Source organism: Macrobrachium nipponense, chromosome 30 (assembly GCF_015104395.2).
Source record: "Macrobrachium nipponense isolate FS-2020 chromosome 30, ASM1510439v2, whole genome shotgun sequence".
Classification (NCBI taxonomy): domain Eukaryota; kingdom Metazoa; phylum Arthropoda; class Malacostraca; order Decapoda; family Palaemonidae; genus Macrobrachium; species Macrobrachium nipponense.
In genome coordinates this window covers 14,418,379-14,440,878 of record NC_087218.1, presented here as the reverse complement: position 1 = coordinate 14,440,878, position 22,500 = coordinate 14,418,379, and the positions used below count along the sequence as shown (strand labels likewise).

General features: G+C 37.5%; 1 protein-coding gene across 1 annotated transcript in view; it reads right to left on the bottom strand.

The window, feature by feature from the left end:
• LOC135201976 (uncharacterized) overlaps nt 1-22,500 on the bottom strand; it is a 43,392-nt gene that overhangs the window by 733 nt on the left and 20,159 nt on the right. The gene's annotated exons all lie outside the window — the stretch shown is intronic.

Below are 22,500 nucleotides of genomic sequence, written 5' to 3'. Positions count from 1 at the left end.
TCGCAGCGAAAAGGTTGGCGGCGAACTGTCGCTGCAGCGAACTGGCTCTGCGGCAAACTGGCACGCGGCGAACTGTCCGCGGCGAACTGTCGCGCGGCAAACTGGCGGCGGCGAACTGTCGTGCTCCCACATATTGTGCTCATAGATCTTTTTTTGTTGTAATTTAAAGATAAAGTCTATTTTTTTATTAAAATTTTTAACTGTCAGATGAATAATACACCTTTACTCTTTTCAAAGTTCGAACCACCGCTACATGTACCTGAATCAGGAAATACTGAATAAAAAATAGAGGCTTATATAAACCAACAAAGACACAGTGAATACAAATGAGCCGTTTATTGTTTCCTCTCATACAGCATAGAACGAAGCCAGAGCGTAGTCACTCAGCATTTATGAAATGTATTACAAAGGCAAAACCTTATCCGACACCAACTCATAATAATGAATATATTTTATTCCAATCCGCTGTTAATTGAATTTCGAAGTTAATTCGTTTGCATTGGCGAAATAAATTTCAGCTCGGCGGTAATTTAATTTCGTCAGTGATCCGCTCATATTGCCGCATTAAAAATAGAAAAAAAAATTGAATGAAGCCGATATTACAATTTATATCTTATAGTTTGAACCTGGTGTCTAGCGACCGACCGTGTGTGGCTTGTGGAATTTTTTTTTTTTTTTCTGGTAGGGAGGGGGGCGATTGGGGCTGGGGTGTGGGCGGGAGGGGGAATTTATGGTTAGAACGGTAGCGGCTTCATCCCAAAAAAGCAGTGCCCAGAAGGAAGAGCAACACCTTCTCGGTCCGAGACCAAATAACAAAAAAAGTAACAAATGCGCCGAAGTTTCTTCGGCGCAATCGACTTTTCTGTACAGCGTATAATGTTTTATAAAACTCTCAGTCACGGCCCATGAAACATTCACCCACGATCTGGGCTAATTTTAACCTTGAATTAAATAAAAACTACTGAGGCTACATGGCTGCAATTTGCTATGTTTGACGATGGGAGAGTTGATAATCAACATACCAATTTGCAGCCCTCTAGCCTCAGTAGTTTTTAAGATCTCAGGGCGGACATAAATAGTGCGGACGGACAGACAAATAGCCATCTCAATCATTTTCGTTTACAGAAAACTAAATATGGGTTAAGCGCTTTTGCCTCGTGAAAAGCGCCAAGCGTGTTTATAACTTACAACAAACCTTGAGAGTCTAGTGTAAGTGGTAGTGGGTCAGTTTTAGGGCCGGGTAGGCACTAGGCAATAAAGTGAACGAGGGAAGCTACAGGTCTGATAATAGAGAGAGAGAGAGAGAGAGAGAGAGAGAGAGAGAGAGAGAGAGAGAGGGAGGTAACTTGCATCTACTTGATAAGTAGAAGTATATCTTCCTGAAGAGAACGTAAGATCTCACCAACAAAATTAAATATTTACTTTATCAATTTTATTGAATTAACTGCATTTTAATTTTAAAATTTATATTTCTAAAAGAAAATAAGGATTTTCCGAAGTTGCGCATTCGGTAAGTATGGATGCCAAGGTACAGATTTCAATATGTGACTACCAAAGTGAACAGTTCACCAAACAATACCTTATTCTAATCCACAGAGACGCCAATAAACCAGATCCTCAAAACCTAAAATCCCAAATCCTAGAAGGATCCTTGGCTCCCTGGACTTCCCCGTATCCAGATCCAAAAATCCTAAAATATAAAATCCTAAAAAAGATCCTCGGCTCCCAGGACTTCACCGACGCCAGATCCTAAAATCCTGAAATCCCAAATCCTAAAAAGGACCCTTGGCTCCCAGGACTTCACCAAAGCCAGATCCTAAAATCCCAAAATCTTAAATCCAAAGAAAGAATCCTTGGCTCCTAGGACTTCACCGAATCCAGATCCTAAAATCCCAAAATCCTAAATCCAAAGAAAGGATCCTTGGCTCCCAGGACTTCACCGAATCCAGATCCTAAAATCCTAAAATACCAAATCCTAAAAAGGATCCTTGGCTCCCAGGAATTCATCGAAACCAGCCAACATACCGAACTAAATTGATCTCGTGACATCAAAGGATATTTTGTTTCTTGTTTGCGTAACGATAGCAGCCACTCTGTAATCGTTTCGTCTTATACGACTCAGTTTCGTAAACAATTAATTCGAAGTTACTAAGTGGAATTGAATCCTTTGATCACAAAGGGAAATGAAACTCCTAGATAGGTTGGATAATTAACATGTCCCTTCGTACAGGTAGATTACTCTGGTTGTGGCAATAGCGTTCGTCCTCACCAGAACGATGGTTAGTTAGGTCGTCTGCAGAGTTATTTAAGGCGGGGAGAGAGAGAGAGAGAGAGAGAGAGAGAGAGATAGAGAGAGAGAGAGCGGGTTGGGGATGGGGGGAGGTGTTTTTTTTTTTTTTTTGGTTTTTTGTTTTTTTTTTTTTTTACATTCTGTCGAGTTATAATTTAATATTTGTACTGAGGCTGAAGCATAGTTTGATATGAATTAAGGAAAAGACGTTAGCAATAAACCAAATAAAAGTGATGAAACTTAAGCAAATCTAATAATGTGCAACATGCAGAGAGCTAGAGTTGTATATTGAACCACAGATATAAAAGCCTAGATGCCGCATCGGCCGCTAGCTGAATAGGTTGTCGCACGTCATCAGGTCCGCCATCTGGCGCGGTTAATTTTAAACAAATGCAGCAGGCTGCAGTATATTGGACGTTTTTTCGCCACTATTCGCTTAATATTTGCACGATTTCTTGTCTGAATGCTCGTTAAAAGCTTAACTAATTCCTACAAGGATGTAATAAAATAAGTTGTTCCTTATTGTTAGAAAAGTTAACTTGCAATGACTTTGTTTTAGCAGGTAGGGGAAGGGGGCTAGTTGTACACAAAATGTTAATATTTTACCCACAACTATTGCTGTAACAATAATTTGAAATGCTGTGATAAGACAGATTACTAAAGTAGGCCCGGCCTACAGCTATGGATCTGTGCAACTTAAGTAATTCTTTGTAATCTCGAAGTGGCTCTGTTGAAAATTCCCACAATATAATTTTTTTGGCACAGAACCTACAAGTTTAGGGTCATAAAACACTGTAGGGTTGGGCCTAAAATAAACTACAGTAGGCCTAGAATAACTAGGATTTCTGTGTTATCTAGCCTTTGCTTCTCTGCCCGCTCCTTGAGCCTGTGGGGTGGGGGGGGGGGGGGCGTTCTTCTTTTTTATTTTTTGGAACGGATGGGGGCTCCTCAGTGAATTCTGACCTCTAGACCTGGCTTTGGAAAATTTAGGGGGGATCAAGAGACCTAGTCTAGTGGGCAAAGTGACCTATCTCTAGACCTAATTTTATATGGTGAAATAATTATGTAGAACTTAGAAATTTTTCAAAAAACTACTTTAATTTGCCCAGACTAGGATATATCGATATGGCAAGCATTAACAGTTCAATATACGCTCATCTCTAGACCTGTGTTGTCAAGGACTCATCAATTATTATACCTTATTTGGGATAAGGCCTGGGTCATCTCTATATTTCTACCCTTCCAGAAAGGGGACCCATCTCTAGACAAAAATTGCCAAATGAGCCAATCCTGACGAGCACCCCTTTATTATCCCGGTCATAGTAAGAAACACCCCCCCCCCCCCCCGGCCCCCCCGGAGCCTTTTTAGCCTAGGCCACATCATAAAGCCAGTCTAATTTTTTTTCAGCTAACTGTCATTGGTTTGGTCAGGCCATAATAAATTTAAAGCTATGGTGGCCTTATGGGTCATTAAAGCCTATACTTTGAAAGTAACACTCTCAAAATGTATTGCACAATGATTTATTTTCATGATATTTGTTCTTACATTGAATGTATATATAACATTTATTGTACATCTGTGCATTTATTTATAAATATTCCCAGCAGTTTAAACAAGTTTTTTTTCATTGCTGTTTCCAACAGTTTAATGATACTACATTGTAATGATAATGTATATACATTGATATGAAATTAGCAGCCTATATCAAAACATCAACAAAAACTCATTATGTGCCTTGCTTGGCCATTTAGTTCTTATTACAAGGACCAGATTAACACTTTAATATTACATAGCTATGATGCAGTGAAAGAAATCTAGAAACATCAAATTAGTGTCCAACATACACGATTTACCCTGTTGACCTAATGCCCTTAAACAATATTGTTTTAACCCTTTTTTTTTCGTAGGCTGCTCTGTAAAGTGACTGCTACAGAGAACTGAATGGCTGCTAGCATGGAACCCTTCTCTCCTCAGTGCAACTACCCATCTCCTCTGAAGCTCCTCTTCATTTGGAAATCTACAATACATATTTAGATAAATAGATTAATAACAATGCATGTACAAAAATCACATAGATCAGCAGAACTTTAGTTGCACTGACCTTGAAAGTGTGAAACTTAAACTTTAACATGATAGACAGATAGAGCTGAGCAGAAAATATTTTAAAGCCGCTCTGTATTATTGCTTGTATTACTGCTACAACAAATATAAAGAAACAGAGACCCTAGCAGATGGACAGACTACATTCTGGCGATTAAAATGATGTATGACAACCCTAGTTTTCTACCAGAACAGGAAAGATAACCCGGGATTAACCATAACTACTTTTGCAACATTCAATTACATTGCAGAAATAGGGCTGTTGCTGCTGTTCCCGACAAAAAATGAGATTGTCTACATACTACAATAAACTTACTTATGAAATGTGATGCCCTGCTCGCGGCTACGTAAATTTCGTATGTTGTTACAGCCAAATGCAGCACAATATTGAGGCATTTTAGAAAAAAACCACGTCTGAAACCACCTGTTTACGATTACCGCGCCAAGATGGCGGACCTGATGACGTATGTCCGGCCGGCCGATGCGGCATCTAGGCTTTTATATCAGTGTATTGAACACTATTGCTTTTATATGTATCAAGCAGTTTGTTTTGATGAGAAAATACACAATACTTACTTTGCTATATACACACACACACACACACACACACACACACATATATATATATATATATATATATATATATATATATATATATATATATATATATATATTAGTGTGTGCTTAGTAATGCTAACCACACCACTTGGTATTGTAGTTGGCTGAGAGAAGTGTCGATTGTTTAAATCTAGCCTTCACCACTCAGATTTTTTTTTTTTCTTTCTTTTTCGCGACTCACTGGATCAGACCCCAAGACATTTGGTAAGCATCAGAAGAGAAAAGGTTCAATTTTTGGTTGAATGAATTCCCAAAAACTTTATAGTGGAATGTTTGAACTATTTTTTAATACTCCGTTTATTTCAGTTCTCCAGCTTGAACGAAATTATCTATAGATAAATAATAATTGTGGAATTAGGTTAGCAAGGACGTACTCACCATTTCGTTCTAAATTCAGCAATGGAATCATTTCATTTGTAATGACAGATCTTGGTTAATTACAGCGTATCACCTGCGTTCAAAGCTGTGCATAGGGAATATAATTATATACCAAAAACAGATTTCCTCCAAAGATATTCAGAACTAAATCCTACTTCATAAGAAATGCTAGCTCAAAGGAGCTATACTATGATTGCGTTATGAGGCGGAATTTTATTATTATTATTATTATTATTATTATTATTATTATTATTATTATTATTATTATTATTATTATTATTATTATTATTATATTATTAATATAATAATAAAGATGACGCTAACCATTTATCCCTTTCTGTTTTACCCAGTAATCTAAACCACTACGGCAAAGTTTTCTTTATTATTATTATTATTATTATTATTATTATTATTATTATTATTATTATTATTATTATTATTAATGATTACCACAAACTATTTTTTTTCTGCCTTTACCCAGTAATCTAAACCACTAGTGCAGAGTTTTTATTATTATTATTATTTATTATTATTATTATTATTATTATTATTATTATTATTATTATTATTAGTTATGATTATTATTATCATCCAGAAGAAAACCTCAATTCCTATACGTAGAACGAGCCAATGGGGGCCATTGACGTGAAATTCAAGCTACCAAAAAATAAAAGAATTGGAAAAAAAGTAAATAGTCAACCAGTGTGGAGTTTAATTAAACAATAGGTCTAAGCATTTATCATGCTCAAATTAATCTATGAATAGAATGCTAATAGTTCAGGTCATTTAACAAGGAAGTCATTCCGAATGATGAAACACCATTTTACCACGAAAAATATTAATACAGATTTTTCCAGGGGATCAAATAAAAACGTATGAAAGATGATACGTGCCGGGTCATTTATGAGAAGTAAATAAAAAGATAAATAAATAAAGGCTTATTTTTGCTTAAATAAAAACGAACAGCCGAAGTCTGGTCGGCACTGTGATGAAAACCTCTCATTATTTATCTTTTTACATTTTCATTCTAATAAATAAATCATAAATATCCTATCCTAATATGCCCGTATCTTTAACTCAACGCGAAACACCTTTTTCGGACCTTTTTAGGCTCTTCCATGGACCTCCCCCCCCAACCCCCCACCCCCACCTACAACCACTACCACCACCAACAACAACAATAAAGTAGTGTGTAAGGTTTACTCCCCGAGTAAACGAAAACCTAAAATGGTTATTTCCCTTATATACAAGAACAAACAACTGAAATAATGTACAAACTGTGACGAAAACCTTGCCTAATCCTCTCTCTCTCTCTCTCTCTCTCTCTCTCTCTCTCTCCAAGCTATCAGATGACCAATTTTAAATAAGTGGAAAGCAATTGGGTCTACGTAACAAAAGAAAATAAAATTAAACACAGGCTATTTCCGTTTACACAAGAACAAACAGCTGAAATCGGGTATTTATAAACTGCGCTGAAGACCTTACAAAATCCTCTCTTCTCTCTCTCTCTCTCTCTCTCTCTCTCTCTCTCTCTCTCTCTCTCTCTCTCGTACGTGACTGAAGCAGGGCCGTTTGGGGGAAGGCGAGACAGCCAGGAAACAAAATTTCTAAGCACAGACAAATAATAATTGTGAGATCCAGTGACGGCGCCACACACAAACCTTTCGGAGTGGATGAGTCTTATTTTTGCGTCTGTTTGATTTGGAAACGATTGATTAATTGGTTTTGTATGGTATGAGTGGCGTCGCAGTGTCCGGGATCATCGAGGATGGTCTTGGGTGAGGAGGGGATGGCTCCTCTTGTGTCTTAGGGGCCTTTGGAAATTTGAGATTTTTTTCGTCTGAGACTGGTTCTGTATGATATAGACTGGCGTCTCAGTTCCCGTGGTCACCGATGACTGGTCTGGGCGAGGCGGGGGGTGTGTCCTCCTGTGTCTTAGGCAAGGGGGCCTTTGAAAATTTGAAAAAGTTTTGCATGAGAATTTTATGAATGTTAAATTTTTGAGGTACGATGATTTTGAACTGGGAGAGCTTCTGGGGAATTATAAGTTCAAGGGTCTTGGGGTATTTTAGATTTTATGGGTCTTTGAGAATTTAGAATGTTTTAGGGTTTCTAGGAATCTTAAATGAGGGTCTTTGAGAATTTAGAATATTTTAGGGTTTCTAGGAATCTTAAATGAGGGTCTTTGAGAATTTAGAATGTTTTAGGGTTTCTAGGAATCTTAAATGATAGTCTTTGAGAATTTAGAGTGTTTTAAGGTTGCTAAGTATCTTAAATGAGGGACTCTGAGAATTTAGAATGTTTTAGGGTTTCTAGGAATCTTAAATGAGGGTCTTTGAGAATTTAGAATGTTTTAGGGTTTCTAGGAATCTTAAATGATCTTTGAGAATTTAGAATGTTTTAGGGTTTCTAGGAATCTTAAATGAGGGTCTTTGAGAATTTAGAATGCTTTAGGTTTTCTAGGAATCTTAAATGAGGGTCTTTCAGAATTCAGAATTTTGTCTGCAGAAAAGTCAAACTTTGCATTAACATATCAGGGATGATCTAGATTATGACTACTTCATACAATGAACAAACGTATCATGCTTTTGGTAGTTGTTTCAGTTTAAGCTGGCCTTATGCCAGCGCGGCCTTTTGCTTTTGGGCAGCCGGTAAAAATGTTTAAGGTAAGACCTCGCGACTAGAAGAAAATTATTTTTTATGTCTGTTTCATAAAGATTGACGATAAACTAATTCGATGAGAATGATTTTGTAATTAGCTTCAGTAAATGTTACAGTTCATTCATACTGTCTAGTCTTCTTAATTAAATCTTGTAGTTGCTTATAGAAGTAACCGAATTTTTCGTGTTTTAAGGTAAGACATCACGAAAATTATTATTTTAATCCATTCCATAAATTGTTGCAGTAGCACTGTGCAAGGAACAAACGGACTCTTGCTTAAGATATTGCATCACGAGCGGACGAAGATATTTAAAAAAAAGAAGAAATATCATTAAAAGTTACACCTGCTTTGGTGCAAGAGGTCAGCGTTTTTCTTTAGAGATAAAACATCAAAGACGTAGGTGTGACAGGATTAGTATATCATTGAAATTCTTTTTAGTTACAAAAGTGTTTTTCTTATCTATCAGGTTATGTAACAGATCAGCTGTACCCTTACGTTTCTTCCTCACATTTCTCCTTATAAGTCTGGCTACTCAATAGAGCAGCTGATCTCTTGTAGACTGGAAAAAGCTGTTTTCAATCAAGTTGATTGAAAGAGCTGTTTCCGTCATCAAGACAAGCTGGGCTACATAGCCTTCATCTCTCTTCTCTTCTGATGATTATTATAGTGACCCATAAGGGTTTTCGGGCGTCGGTATCTAGACCTAATGTTTCTTTATGATATTCACAGGCTTTTGTTTCTGTTTTTACGCTCATCCCCAACGGCCTTGTATGTACTAAACACACCGCAAAGGTGGATAGATACCGGATTAAAACCCTTTGGGCTCACTATCTAGGAAATATTCGAAGTTTCAAATAAACAACAAATATTTCTCTTATTAGTTGCAATTATGTAACAAAGCCATTATGTGTATCTCACAATTTCTTCCAGTTGACAAGAAGTATATGTTTGTATATACATAGTAAATTCAAGTATGTTGAGCTATAAAATTAGAACTATATTTGTTGATTCTGTACATTAATTACATATATTGTACATGTATTGTATTGTATAAAGTGTATTTTTTTAAATAAAAGAGAAAAAAAAAGTTAACAAGAAGCGTTTTGTTTCTTGATGAGGGTAATCACTGAACATAGAACTTACATACAACCAAAGAGACAAGTGTGGTTTCTTCCAATAACAGATTTATTTTACGCTTATCTTGGTTAGTAGATTGAACTCGCTCAGAGAGAACAGTAGCTGTAGCAGTCAAGTATATAAATAACAGGAATATTTGGTAATCCGGGATTAATCCAAATAGGTTTATTTTTACTCCATTTCCGGTAGCTCTTGTCCATGAAGAGAAATAAATTTTACTATGAATTCCAGCATATACAACAACAACAACAATAATAATAATAATAATAATAATAAAGACCTGAAAATAGAAATAAGGATATGGGATATGCCAGTGGAAATTGTACCCATAATCATAGGGATAATAGGCACGATCCCAAGATCCTTGAAAAGGAACCTGGAAAAACTAGAGGCTGAAGTAATTCCAGGACTCATGCAGAAGTGTGCGCTCCTGGAAACAGCACATCGTAAGAAAAGTGATGGACTCCTAAGGGGGCAGATGCAACCACACTATAAAATCACGCAGTCGAATAGGATGACCGTGATAGAACAAAAATAATAATAATAATAATGATAATAATGATACAAGCTTGTTAGTCATTCAGTAGCTTGTTAAAAAATGTTCTGTATCAGTGTTAATAATAATAATAATAATAATAATAATAATAATAATAATAATAATAATAATAATAATAATAAACTGAATCACTATGTTAACACTGACTACATTCTAGGCTAGGCTAGTACACTATACTGTGATTCATTTTCTCTGCAACTAATTAATCTATCATCGTCATCAGCTACCTTATCCTTTCCCTAATATTTATTTATAAGTTTTTGCGCGTCTACTGTGGTCGCCATCGATAATATTCCACCTTACAAAATATAAAGAGAAAGTAAGAGTCAAATTGTAATGTTTCTCACAATGCACATTTATCTACTCTTAAAATGTGTCGTCTTAATGACGAAACAACGACGAGAGAATGACAAAACATCGCTGAGAAAGAATGAAAAAAGCTATTTATGATTAATTAGAATGATTCGTGATACTAAAAAGACTAGGAAATTGCTGAAAAGATGCAAACCAAATATCATTGGGGAACAATTCATAATTTCAGGGTTATGATTGAATCATTCATTTAAACGACGCCATCGACATTTTAAGTCAACAGATATTTATGAATTCACTGCCAAAACTGCTTCAGAGTAAGAATAAACAAGTGAAAAATGCGCCGAAGTTTCTTCGGCGCAATCAAGTTTCCTTATAGGTCCTAGTGCTTGGCCTTGGCCTAAACTCTATATACAGTTCAATTCAACTAAAAATCATGAGTGGAATTTGAATGAAGGAGCAATGAAATGGCGCACGCATTGTGCAGCGAGAAAATATATCATCAAAATACATGACAGAACTGTCAGAAAACATTCCCCTTGATTTTCATATTGATTTCCCAACAGATTTACGGAGCTTTTAATGAAATGCAATTTGTTGCTTGACTCCAGGCAGTTTTCATTCGACTAACATTCTCTCTCTCTCTCTCTCTCTCTCTCTCTCTCTCTCTCTCTCTCTCTCTCTCACACACACACACACACACACACACACACACACACACACACATAGCAGTTGGCAATCACATAATGGAGAACACTTTTAAAAAGGCGATGGACAAAGCAATAGAACAGACGTATTTCCTCCAGGCATTCGTACGAATCCATTGATTGGCAGAGAAACAAAAATCCTAGTTAAAATCGCGGCTCCAATTCAATCAGATGAAGTTAGCAGCATTCGTCGCAGTGGGTGATTGCTTACTAAGACCGAATCATTTAATCATTTGGCATCGTCTTTATTGTTCGTGTACTTCACGCCCCTTAAGGAGAGAGGGAGTAAGAGCTATTTCTCCTTGGTTGAAAACACGAAAGAAATGATCAGTTTTCTCTTCGTAAAGAAGGGTTGCTTCTTCTTAATACCTCCTTGCTAAATCAACTGCGAGGGTGAATGGCTGGTCGGGAAGTCGACTTTGCTCATGAGCTACTGCTTGCAAACTAGTCGACTTTGCTCATGAGCTACTGCTTGCAAAATCATCGAATTTTCAAATGAGCTACCGCTTGCAAAATAGAATTTTTTCATGAGCTAATGCTGGTAAAATCGTCGATTTTGCTCATGAGATACTGCTTGCAAAATCTCCGACTTTGCTTATGAGCTACTGCTTGCAAATCGTCGACTTTTTCTTGAGCTACAGCTTCTAAAATTTTTTACTTGCTCATGAATTACTACTCGCAAAATCGTCGACTTTTGCTGAGTTATGGCTTCTAAAATTTTCGACTTTGCTCATAAGCTCCGGCTTTCAAAATCGACAGTTTGAGGAAGTTGCGCTCTCAATATCGACAAGCAAAGTCAGTTACTGATGCAAGGTCGACAGCATGAGCAGGTTGCTGCTCACAATATCGACAAATCGAGGAAGATAATGCTTTCCGGGTCGACAGCTCTAGTAAGGTTCAAAATCGACAGTTCGATAAATTACGACTGCAAGAGCCACAGGTCGACTGAGTAATTACCAGAAAAATCGACATTTTCAGTAAATTGCTGTTTGCAAGATCGACATTGCAAGTAGACTCATTCTTGCAAGACATATCATAAGCAAGTCACTGATCGACAACTCGATTAAGTTATTGCTCACAAAATCAGTAACTTAATGGAGTTAACTCGATTGAGTTATTGCTCACAAAATCGACAACTCAATTAATTTATTGCTCACCAAATTGGCAACTCAATCAAGTTCCAGCTCCTGAAATCGACAACTCGAATAAGTTCCAGCTTTGGAATTCGACAACTCAATTAAGTTCCAGCTCCGGGAATTCAACAACTCAATTAAGTTACAGCTCCAGAAATCTTGATTAAGTTTCAGCTCTGGAATTCGACAACTCAATTAAGTTCCAGCTCCAGAAATCGACAACTTGATTAAGTTCCAGCTCTGGAATTCGACAACTCAATTAAGTTCCAGCTCCAGAAATCGACAACTTGATTAAGTTCCAGCTCTGGAATTCGACAACTCAATTAAGTTCCAGCTCCGGAAATTCAACAACTCAATTAAGTTCCAGCTCCAGAAATCTTGATTAAGTTTCATCTCTGGAATTCGAACGACTTCATAGTTCCAGCTCCAGAAATCTTGATTAAGTTTCATCTCTGGAATTCGACAACTCAATTAAGTTCCAGCTCCAGAAATCGACAATTTTATTAAGTTCCAGCTCTGGAATTCGACAACTCAATTAAGTTCAAGCTCCAGAAATCGACAACTTGATTAAGTTCCAGCTCTGGAATCCGACAACTCAATTAAGTTCCAGCTCCAGAAATCGACTTGATTAAGTTCCAACTCTGGAATTCGACAACTCAATTAAGTTCCAGCTCCAGAAATCGACAACTTGATTAAGTTCCAGCTCTGGAATTCGACAACTCGATTAAGTTCCAGCTCTGGAATTTGACAACTCAATTAAGTTCCAGCTCCAGAATTCGACAACACAATTAAGCTCCAGCTCTGGAATTTGATAACTCGATTAAGTTCCAGCTCTGCAATTTGACAATTCAAATAAGTTCCAGCTCTGGAATTTGACAACTCAATTAAGTGCCAGCTCCAGAATTCGACACCTTGAATAAGTTCCAGCTCTGGAATTTGACAACTTGATTAACTCCGAAATTCGACAACCCGATTAAGTTCCAGCTATGGAATTCGACAATTCAAATAAGTTCCAGTTCCTCGAATCGACAACTCAATTAAGTACCAGCTCCGGAAATCGACAACTTGATTAAGTTCCAGCTCCAGGGAGCGACGACTCTTAATTCACTAGTCACAAAATCGACAACTCAATTAAGTTCCAGCTCAGGAAATCGACTCCTCTATAAGTTAATGATCGTTAAATCGACATCACGTGTCAGTTACTATAGTTGATTCACTTAAGGTAGATTTTTGGATGAGCCCTATGCTTAAGAGACATTTGTTTGGCGGCCGCTGATTGGCTGGTACCGGGAGGCAGGCAGCTCCCAGCCAATTAGCGGCCGCCAAACAAACGTCCAAAAACAAGAGAGAGATGTTTTCTTGACGTTTTCGTTCGCCACGCGTGACTGATGCCATTCAAGATTTATTCATATTTTTCACTGGATCTCATAAGAAGGATCAGACCAACCGCCGAGGCTGCTTTGCATTCTGGATCCAAGACAAAGGGAATCCCCGAAGACAAAGAGAGAATCATGATGAAACCGAGTCATGGATGCAGATGACTTCTGAGGAACGCGTTTGGGAGTTATAATTAACTTTTAGATCGTACCACAAGTGCGAGGATACGAACGGGCTTTGCTTATACAGTGACACGTGCACACTTCCATACACACATACATACCCTCACACATGCACACATATATATAGATATATATGCATATAATACTATATATATATATATATATATATATATATATATATATATATATATATTTTTTTTTTTTTTTTTTTTATCACATCACCGTGACATTCTATATGCACAAACGTTATAAATGTCGTTTAATTATCCAATTCTATCTACCTCGGTGTTATTTACTATATGCATATATATATATATTATATATATATATATATTATATATATATATATATATATATATATAATGTGTGTGTGTGTGTGTGTGTTTGTGTTGTGTATATGTGAGTGTTGCTGTTTGTCTGACTTAACAAAAGCATCGATGTTCTCCACATCAGCAAGTTTGCCTTGATTCCATTCCGGGAATAGATGGGATAATTTAAGCACTATCCTTTAAATACTGTAAATTGGACCTCATGTCAGTATTTTAGATTAAACTGAAAGAAAACTGTAATGCTGACAGTGTTCCGTTATGCTGCATTGAACAGGGAATGGAATACCAAATTCTTTTATTTCAAGGAACTGTGTTGTTGATACATAATGTACACAAATCAAGTGTTTAAGTTGTCTTGAGGCCGAAAAATTACAGTTAGCATATAACGTAATATTAAAATGTAATCCGACCCACTGTTGCTTAAAATTAATTTACTATGAATCCAGAAAATTATGCAAATTATTAAGTTGGCTGTGCTTTGAAGAAAAAACTCTATTGCAAAAACATGTGGAAACATTTTCCATTGCCATGGAAATTCCATCATTATCCTCATGATTTGGTGATTCCATGGATTGCAATGCGCTTGCTGTTTTGAATGTGCCTAGATGAGGATGGCAGTCGTCACCTTTCCTGTGTTTGGGAGCTGTCGATTTTATGAAGAACCAGTGAAATATATATTCACCACATAACAAAAATAACTTTAGTTGTGTGTACTATAAATGGACCCAGACTGACGTTAGCCTAAATTCCTGATGAGGAAAGAGAGAGTCAAGTAATATTCTGATATTTACAACTGTTACGCTGAACACTGATAACTATTAAAATATGAGTATTAATAACACAAGGTAAATACTTTTTTACTTTCATTTACGGACTTGTTTCGGTAATTTTCAGGCAAATAGTAAGATCAAGAATTGTCGGAAGAAAACAGATATTAAAAGATACGGCTCTGGTCGTAACGCCCCTTAAGGTTCCGAACGTTGACGTCAGCAAATTCCTGCGAGTCCCGTAAAAACCTGCAGTGCATGTTTATAAACAGCACGAAAATCCCGGTGGCTGAAAACCAGCTCTTGAGTATCCATTGCAAACTACCGTAAGCAAACGTCAGCATTCGATATAAAGATGATAAAATGTCCATAAACAGATAAACGGAAGAGAGGAGGCAGCGTAGTCACGAAATGGCGGAGTAAATGTAAACACCTCAGCTTCGATTCTAGCAGGGCGGCCTCTTGGAAAATGATTGCAAATAACAGGGCGTAAGGAAGTAGTTCAGTGGAGCGAGTAAAAGCCTTATACAAGCAATTGCATGCTGATGGATGCCCATTACTTCCGGCACCGACCCTGAATGAGAGACGGTAGATCCCTAAAAGCGCCATTGTAAACGCCTCCACATGAAAATGCCGCTAGTTTTGTGTTTGTTTCCATTTTATTTTTATTCCAATTCGCACCGATATCTGATCCGTTTCCAGTATTATCCCACGACGTCTCGAATCCCCTTCTGTGACTTTTAAGTCTTCAAAAAAAAAATTTTATTTATTTATTTTTTTGTTTCAGAAGTTCTTTGAGTATTTTAATGTATTTCAATATAATAAGTCCTTTCCTGTTACTAATTGCGCGAATCTCTATTTTTCGTAATTTCCTTAAGGTAACTTATGTATTCGAGAATATTCCTGAGTATACATTGATCTTTCTGAGGTTCAGTAAAAGAGGAAATATCAGTTTTCGTTGTCAAGTTATAATTCTTTTAATGAAGGACTCGCTATTGATTTCCAACGATCGAAAAAAAGGAGTTTGATTCTAGGTTATTCATTTTAGAGAATTATTAAAGATAACGATAATGATTTAAGAAATAAGCGTTAAATGTGTTTTTAGTAGAATTATATATCGCTAATGAAAAAAATCATCAATTTATCTCACTGACAAAGTAATCGAATGATAGCAAAATATGCTGTCTTTAGAATATTTCTTAAAAGTAACACTTAGTGTGAAGAAAAAACCAGAGGAAGAAATCATGAGATCTTCACTCTGAAAATATTCGTCATAAGATTCAAGATCCCGTCTTAAATTTGAATCAAACAAGTCTAAAGATCTGTTAACGGCGTCAAAAAAAAAATGAAAAATGGTTAGTCTATCAATCGACAAAAATAGTCAATCCATTTCGACGCAACTAAAGAGAAAAGGAAACAATTCAGCGTATGATATATTATTGATCAAACCTGCAGCGTGACCAAAGGGCTAAAGATTATAGCAAATAGATTGCGAATTTAGTTACTGCAGAACAAGATGTCATAAAGATTGTTCTCCACTGAAAACCTTCAAACTGAAGTTGGAAATAGATAGGAGTAAGGTAGCTCTGTTATCTCGGAACTACCGCGTTGCTTCGAAGGGTAACGATTGATAATATCCTTTCAAGTGTATTTTATCGGGCCAGAAATAAATCCTGCCTTTAATAGTGTCATGTTATTTCGTGAATATATCTGTCAAGTCTGTCTTCGTTGACGGAGGAAATGAACGGTTGCTGAAAATGTATACGTCTTTAATGGCTCAATATATCAAGAAATTTTTTTTTAAATTTGTGTACATTATGAAACTGCATACCTGAATAGGCTGTGCGACCCTGTGTCTTCAGAGCCAGAGAAGCCTGTTGAGGTATGTAATTTCATATTGTTGTACATAAGCTTTATAAAATGTCTATCTGAATAAAAACAGGAACACGGTATATAGACCAATGGGGCAAGTAGCCCAATGCCTTGTTGTCATGTCAGGTTTCATTAATGATGAAATAGTCATGGTGTATTTGGTTGGGTTCACAGTCCCCTAGAACAGGCTGTGTATGACCCAGAGCACCAGGATGTTTGGTGAAGTGTGCCGAGCTTTCCTCAGCGCCTCGGTGGCGTAGTCGGTAAGGTCTTGGCCTGCCACCTCGGTGGCCGCGAGTTCGATTCTCGGGCATTCCACTGAGGGGTTAGAGATGCGTATTTCTGGTGATAGAAATTCACTCTCGACGTGGTTCGGAAGTCACGTAAAGCCGTTGGTCCCGTTGCTGAATAACCACTGGTTCCATGCAACGTAAAAACACCATACAAACAAACAAACAAATCGAGATTCCCTCTGATTTTGTCATTATATCCTCTGGATTGTTTTAATTCAAAAACATTCAAGTATATTCTACTAGAGAGTAGCATTTGGTTCTTCAGGTACAGCGAATAGACAAAGCTTATCACTACTAGTCATGAATAGCGTCTTTGTTGCGAGCAAGAAATTCTTTTATTCTCCAAAGGGTCCTGTTAAACACATTGCCATGAATCAAGACCCATTACACGAAGCTGACATACTCCGGATAATGGACGGTGCATGGCAGGGTAAACAACCTTTGTCAAAGTAGGGCGTAATTACTATTGATCCAGAAAAGGAGACAATTTACATTCCTGGACGAGTACTAGGATCTATGATTGCGGAATAAAGGAGAGGAGAGGTATTTGTCCGTAGAACAGTTACTTCTCATATTGTCCATAGCCGTTGTCAATGACTCAGGAATAGTGAGGGTTTCGCCGCTCTTTCTTCCTAAAACTGGGTTGCCAACCACACACTGATGTTCCAACCAATTACCTTACATTCTTGGTCAGCTCTAAGAATGTTGGCCTGCCCTAAGAATGCCAGGCGAACAGGGGAAAGAATATGAGTGTGCCTCCATCAGAAGCCTATAGACTAGCTTCCTGAGACCGGAAAAGTAAGCAGGAGGAGAGTACCAAAGCTTGGCAGAAGAAGGAGATGGGCAGTTAATGAAGAACTGCGCCGTCCTAGACGGATTACCGATTCCCACCTAGGAAGTGGTCTGATCATAATGCTGTATATTCTGTTTCTGTATTTCCAGTTATTTCTGTACATAGGAAATACTGTTGTTGACTGGGGTTGTATTGCAAATGTGTCAAATGTGGTAAGAAGATAGTCTGCTCTCTTAGTCTCGTATTCTCAATGCAGTTGCGCTCTAAGAGCCCCTTAGAAACGAGAAGTCTGAATCAAACCAAGGATTAAGCCATAAAACGCTGTTATTCATGGCGATCGGGACCCACTACGGGAGGTAAACAAAGATGTTAGTTGAAAGATAAAAGGTTATGAAGACTAACAATCAAACAAGAACACTGGGCTGCAGGTACAAAGCATCTCCATGTCAGGCAGCCAGAGAGATTAGAATTTTGCACCAAACATCTCAATAACATATCGGGAAATCGTTCGACCAGAAATATATTTCAGTGCAGGTATGAAATGTTGAAACTAGACTGGGAATACAATTTAGTTTTTTATTGTTATAGAGATGTATTGGGCTTTGTTTACTTGGAAATCCTGTCTCTCGTGGCCACAGTATCGCAACTACTATTCAGAATGTTCATAAAGTGCTTCACGAATTCCCGTAGTTTCCTATTCGATGACTTTTGAAGGCGATCGTTTGCACTGCTATGTAGTGTCTCGTAAAGGTTTTGCAGTAATGCATTTTTATCCAGCTTTTCCGGTGCATGCCATCACCTAGGGAAGGCAGGAAACGAACCTTATAAGCTTTGGATTACACTCAAAAAGACGAAGTGGATTCCTGGTACAATTATACGCACTGCTAACAACAAGTTCAGGATATGAAATTCACATGGCAAAGAAGACACCACTGGATTTTCTGACACGAGCCCTTCCTGAAGGTCTTCACTCTTTCCCTTCATATCTAAACCGTTTTCACATTCCTGACTTGTGCAGATATGTTAGCCTAACTATATCTTTCTGGAAATCAAGTATGTTTTCGTATAATCCTTTGATTGTTGTGATACGTAAGACTGCTATATATGTAGTAAAATATTTCTTTACTGAAATGACCCCAACATCTAAAACTCGGGTGTAAGTGAAAGTTTTTAAAACATAACTTAGATCTGGCGTAAAGTCTTATGATAAAGTAGAAATATTATGCTTATTTAGCTCAGTTTAATCTCCTTTCACGAACACCACTGCCCAACGAATTGTTTATTTCATTCTGGACATTTTCATTACCATCGGATTTCACAAGTAGATCAACTATGCCTTATAAGATTTCCATTGTGCAGCGTAAATAATGTTTGTAATTCCTTTGAAAATCAAATTGTGCTCAGATAAATACACTGATGCTCTGAAAATGTTTCCAAAATTTAAACCGGAGACTGCTCCTCCTCATCAAGTTCTCTCAATCCAAATGGTCTACCGAGTTCTTTTCACGTGAGGGCAAATATTCAAAAACATGCTTCCAGTCATCAGTTCTACATCTTCTAAAAATGACTTCATTGAAAATCAAAACAAGCAACAAAAGCCACCTTCCTAGATATCATTGCCACCGGGAAATCATGTTTTGGAAAACTGTGCTGTTTCTCAGTTTTGGAAGCAGCCAGCTCATCAGGCTGCAATGAGCTTCCGTCGCTCATAATTGATCCGGGCAGCGTGGTGGAAACGTAAAGTCGACGCATCCTTTGAGGGTATCGTGAAGACCTTTTGATTACTAGTATTTCTACCCTCCTACAGTGAGTACTGTCAGTGTATCTCACGCGGTGCACTGTAAGCATTACTTAAGGTCCTTTGCAGCGTCCCTTCAGCCTCTAGCTGCAACCCCTTTCGTTCCATTTACTGTACCTCCTTTCATGTTCTCTCACTTCCCATCTTGCTATCCACTCTTTCGTTACACCTTTCAAGGCTTTCTGTTCTCTTTTTCCCTTTCATCGCTGAATGACCTCATAGGTCTCAGTGCTTGGCCTTTGGCCTAAATTCTATATTTCAGATTCCCGTGATCGCCATAACGGGAAGAATTACTATAGTTGAATCACATCAACTGTGCATTTGATGTCTGGGCCAGTCCCTTACGACGCTCCTGATTGGCTGTTAAGCCAATCACTGCGGTGGAAACTCTCAGTCTCTCTCGAGAGTTCACTTAGGCAGGATGTATGTGCCACCTCTCCTAAGGGATACTTTTGAAAGACGTATCTCTAAAGAGAGATGGAACATACATCCTGCCTATGTGAACACTCTCGAGAGACTGAGAGTTTCCAGCCCTGTGAGTAGATTATCAACAGCCAATCAGGAGCGTCGTAAGGGACTAATCTAGACGTCAGATGCACGGTAAATGTGAATCTACTATAGTCATGTTCTCGAAAGGTTTCGCTCAAGAAATGTTCAATTTTCTTGTATTTTTGTTAACATTTTCCCCCTCTAGTGTTTAGACGAATCTAGACATACATGTGATGTCCTCTGGCGGCTGTACCATCTTCAACCGCCCTTAATGAGAATGGCAAAGTTGCTTTAAACAGTCACGGAACAAAACAAACAAGAAGAAGAAGAAGAAAATGATTCCCAATGACAGACGCACTACGTCTCATGGTCCAATTTAAGCGTCAATCATCTTGCACAGTTTTCGTGAATAACTTATTCTTCTCTGCCGTAACTTTTTTTTTTTGACTAGATGTGTTTTAAGTTCTTTCGAACGTTCGAATTCTCGCATCTTTTCGGTCTCTCGGTATCGTCAGTTCGGCGAGAGGTAATTTCCTTTCGAACAATTCAATTGTACTTGGCAATGTCCGCTTCGGTTCTTCATACCACAGCTTGTGACGTCTGTCCTCTCACGGTCCTGAGATTCCATTGCATTAATTCATTTATTTATCTATTTACTCATCCGTTACGAATGTTATTTTTTAAAAATTAATAGGTTAGATATACTCATATTCACTCGTCTCTTCCTATGCCTAGGAATATCTGCGCAATTTAATAATAATAATAATATAATAATAATAATAATAATAATAATAATAATAATAATAATAATAATAATAATAATAATAGTGAAACATAACCTCATATACTATTTAAAGATAGATCTGTACAAAGGCTGAAAACTTGAATCGAACAGTTTCCCGAAAGCTTCCTGTACGGAGTTATCTTTCAATATATGTACTACAAGTACATAACTGGATTTGCTTCGCCATTTCAAGACTCATGCTACTATGAATATTTAATAATAATAATAATAATAATAATAATAATAATAATAATAATAATAATAATAATATGACAAATTCAACACAATCAAGGAGAAATTGCTTTAAGGGGAGACCAAGTGACTGGCTACTGGTGACCAGATTCTGGAAGAAGTTTGGATGCGAAGAATGACGTTTGGATCTCTTAGACTTTGTGGATGTTCGTTGTCCCAAAACCATTTCGTCGGAATTATTGTTTTTGTAGGTGTTTTTGCCATTTCTTCTATAGTTTACGGCTGTGCATTAGGAGATGAGCAAACAGGGAAAGTGTACGAGCAAATGTGTTTATTTGTAAATCTAATAATAATTTCTCTTCATCTTATGCCTCTAAATAGAAAAAGTTGATGCATAACAGTCAAGAAAAGTAAATTAAAAGAATGATCTGAATCACGAAGAGATATGGAACTTCTTCGTAGACCTCTGACAATCGAATAGTGTCATGACTTGAGACACTTTGCTTTACCAACCACTCTCCTAGAGTCAACACTTAACCCTTCCCGAAATGTAGGCCACACAAGTGTCGTCTTTGTGTCAACTATCAGATTAATTTGATCAAAATTTCTCTCCCGTCAACCCATATAGACGGTGTTGTAAATAGGTTGCCTGTTCTAAAGAAATTTACATGCTGATTATTTATTGTTATATCGTTCCAGAAGATGAGACCTATTCACATGGAACAAGCACACCAAAGGGGCCATTGACTTGAAATTCAAGCTTCCAAAGAATGTTGGTTTCAACCTTTCACTGCAGACCCCACACTGCAGCAGTAACTGATCATGATACAGAGCCAGTGATTTTTCATCGGCCTGGGAGAGACGCGAACTCGCGACATTAGAGCGACATCCCACGACACTAACCACTATACATGCGGACCAGCTGGGAAATCAAAACCAGAACGCGTGAAAAAATATTGTTTACAATCTCAATCGGCAGAATTCTTCAGCGAAGGGATATTTCTTTTATCGCTGCAAAAACTAGGCGAGTTTCCGTCTGAATTCGTGGAATAAATGTTATTAGAAATTGGTTATTCTCTCAGTTTCACGACCATTGCCGGAGGGAATATTGCGTGTGAGGGTAATCTTTCGTGTAAAACTATTACTCACACTGCTGAACCTCGTTCGAACATCCTGCTATTTCGTCATACGAGTCTTTTTTTAAAACCGGATCAGAATATGTGTTTCACAGTTTATATTTCAAAGCTACTTTGTTTTAGTCGCCTTGCAAAACAAGTATAAAATGCATCGAAGTTTCTTCGGCGCAATCGAGTTTTCTGTACAGTGTACGATACTGTATGAAACCCACCCACGACCCATGAAACTCTCAGTCAGATGTGGTGGCTTATGTTATTGCGTTGCCAGACGCACTATGATGGCTAACTTTAACTTTCCTTTTACTGTAACTCCATTCATATTTTTTTCCATCCTGCTTTCCACCCTCTTGGAAACATTTTACTCTGCGTTTTACTCTTCAACGCTGAATAATCTTTTAGGTCCCAGTTCTTTGCCCTTGGCTTAAATTTTATTTTCCATTCCATGCAGCATTTAGTCCTAACAGGAAAGGTGCAAAGAAGGTACTATTTCCGAAAGATAAAAGTGCTATTCAGAAAGATAAAGGTACTATTTCAGAAAGATAAAGGTACTATTTCAGAAAGATAAAGGTACTATTTCAAAAAGATAAAGGTAGC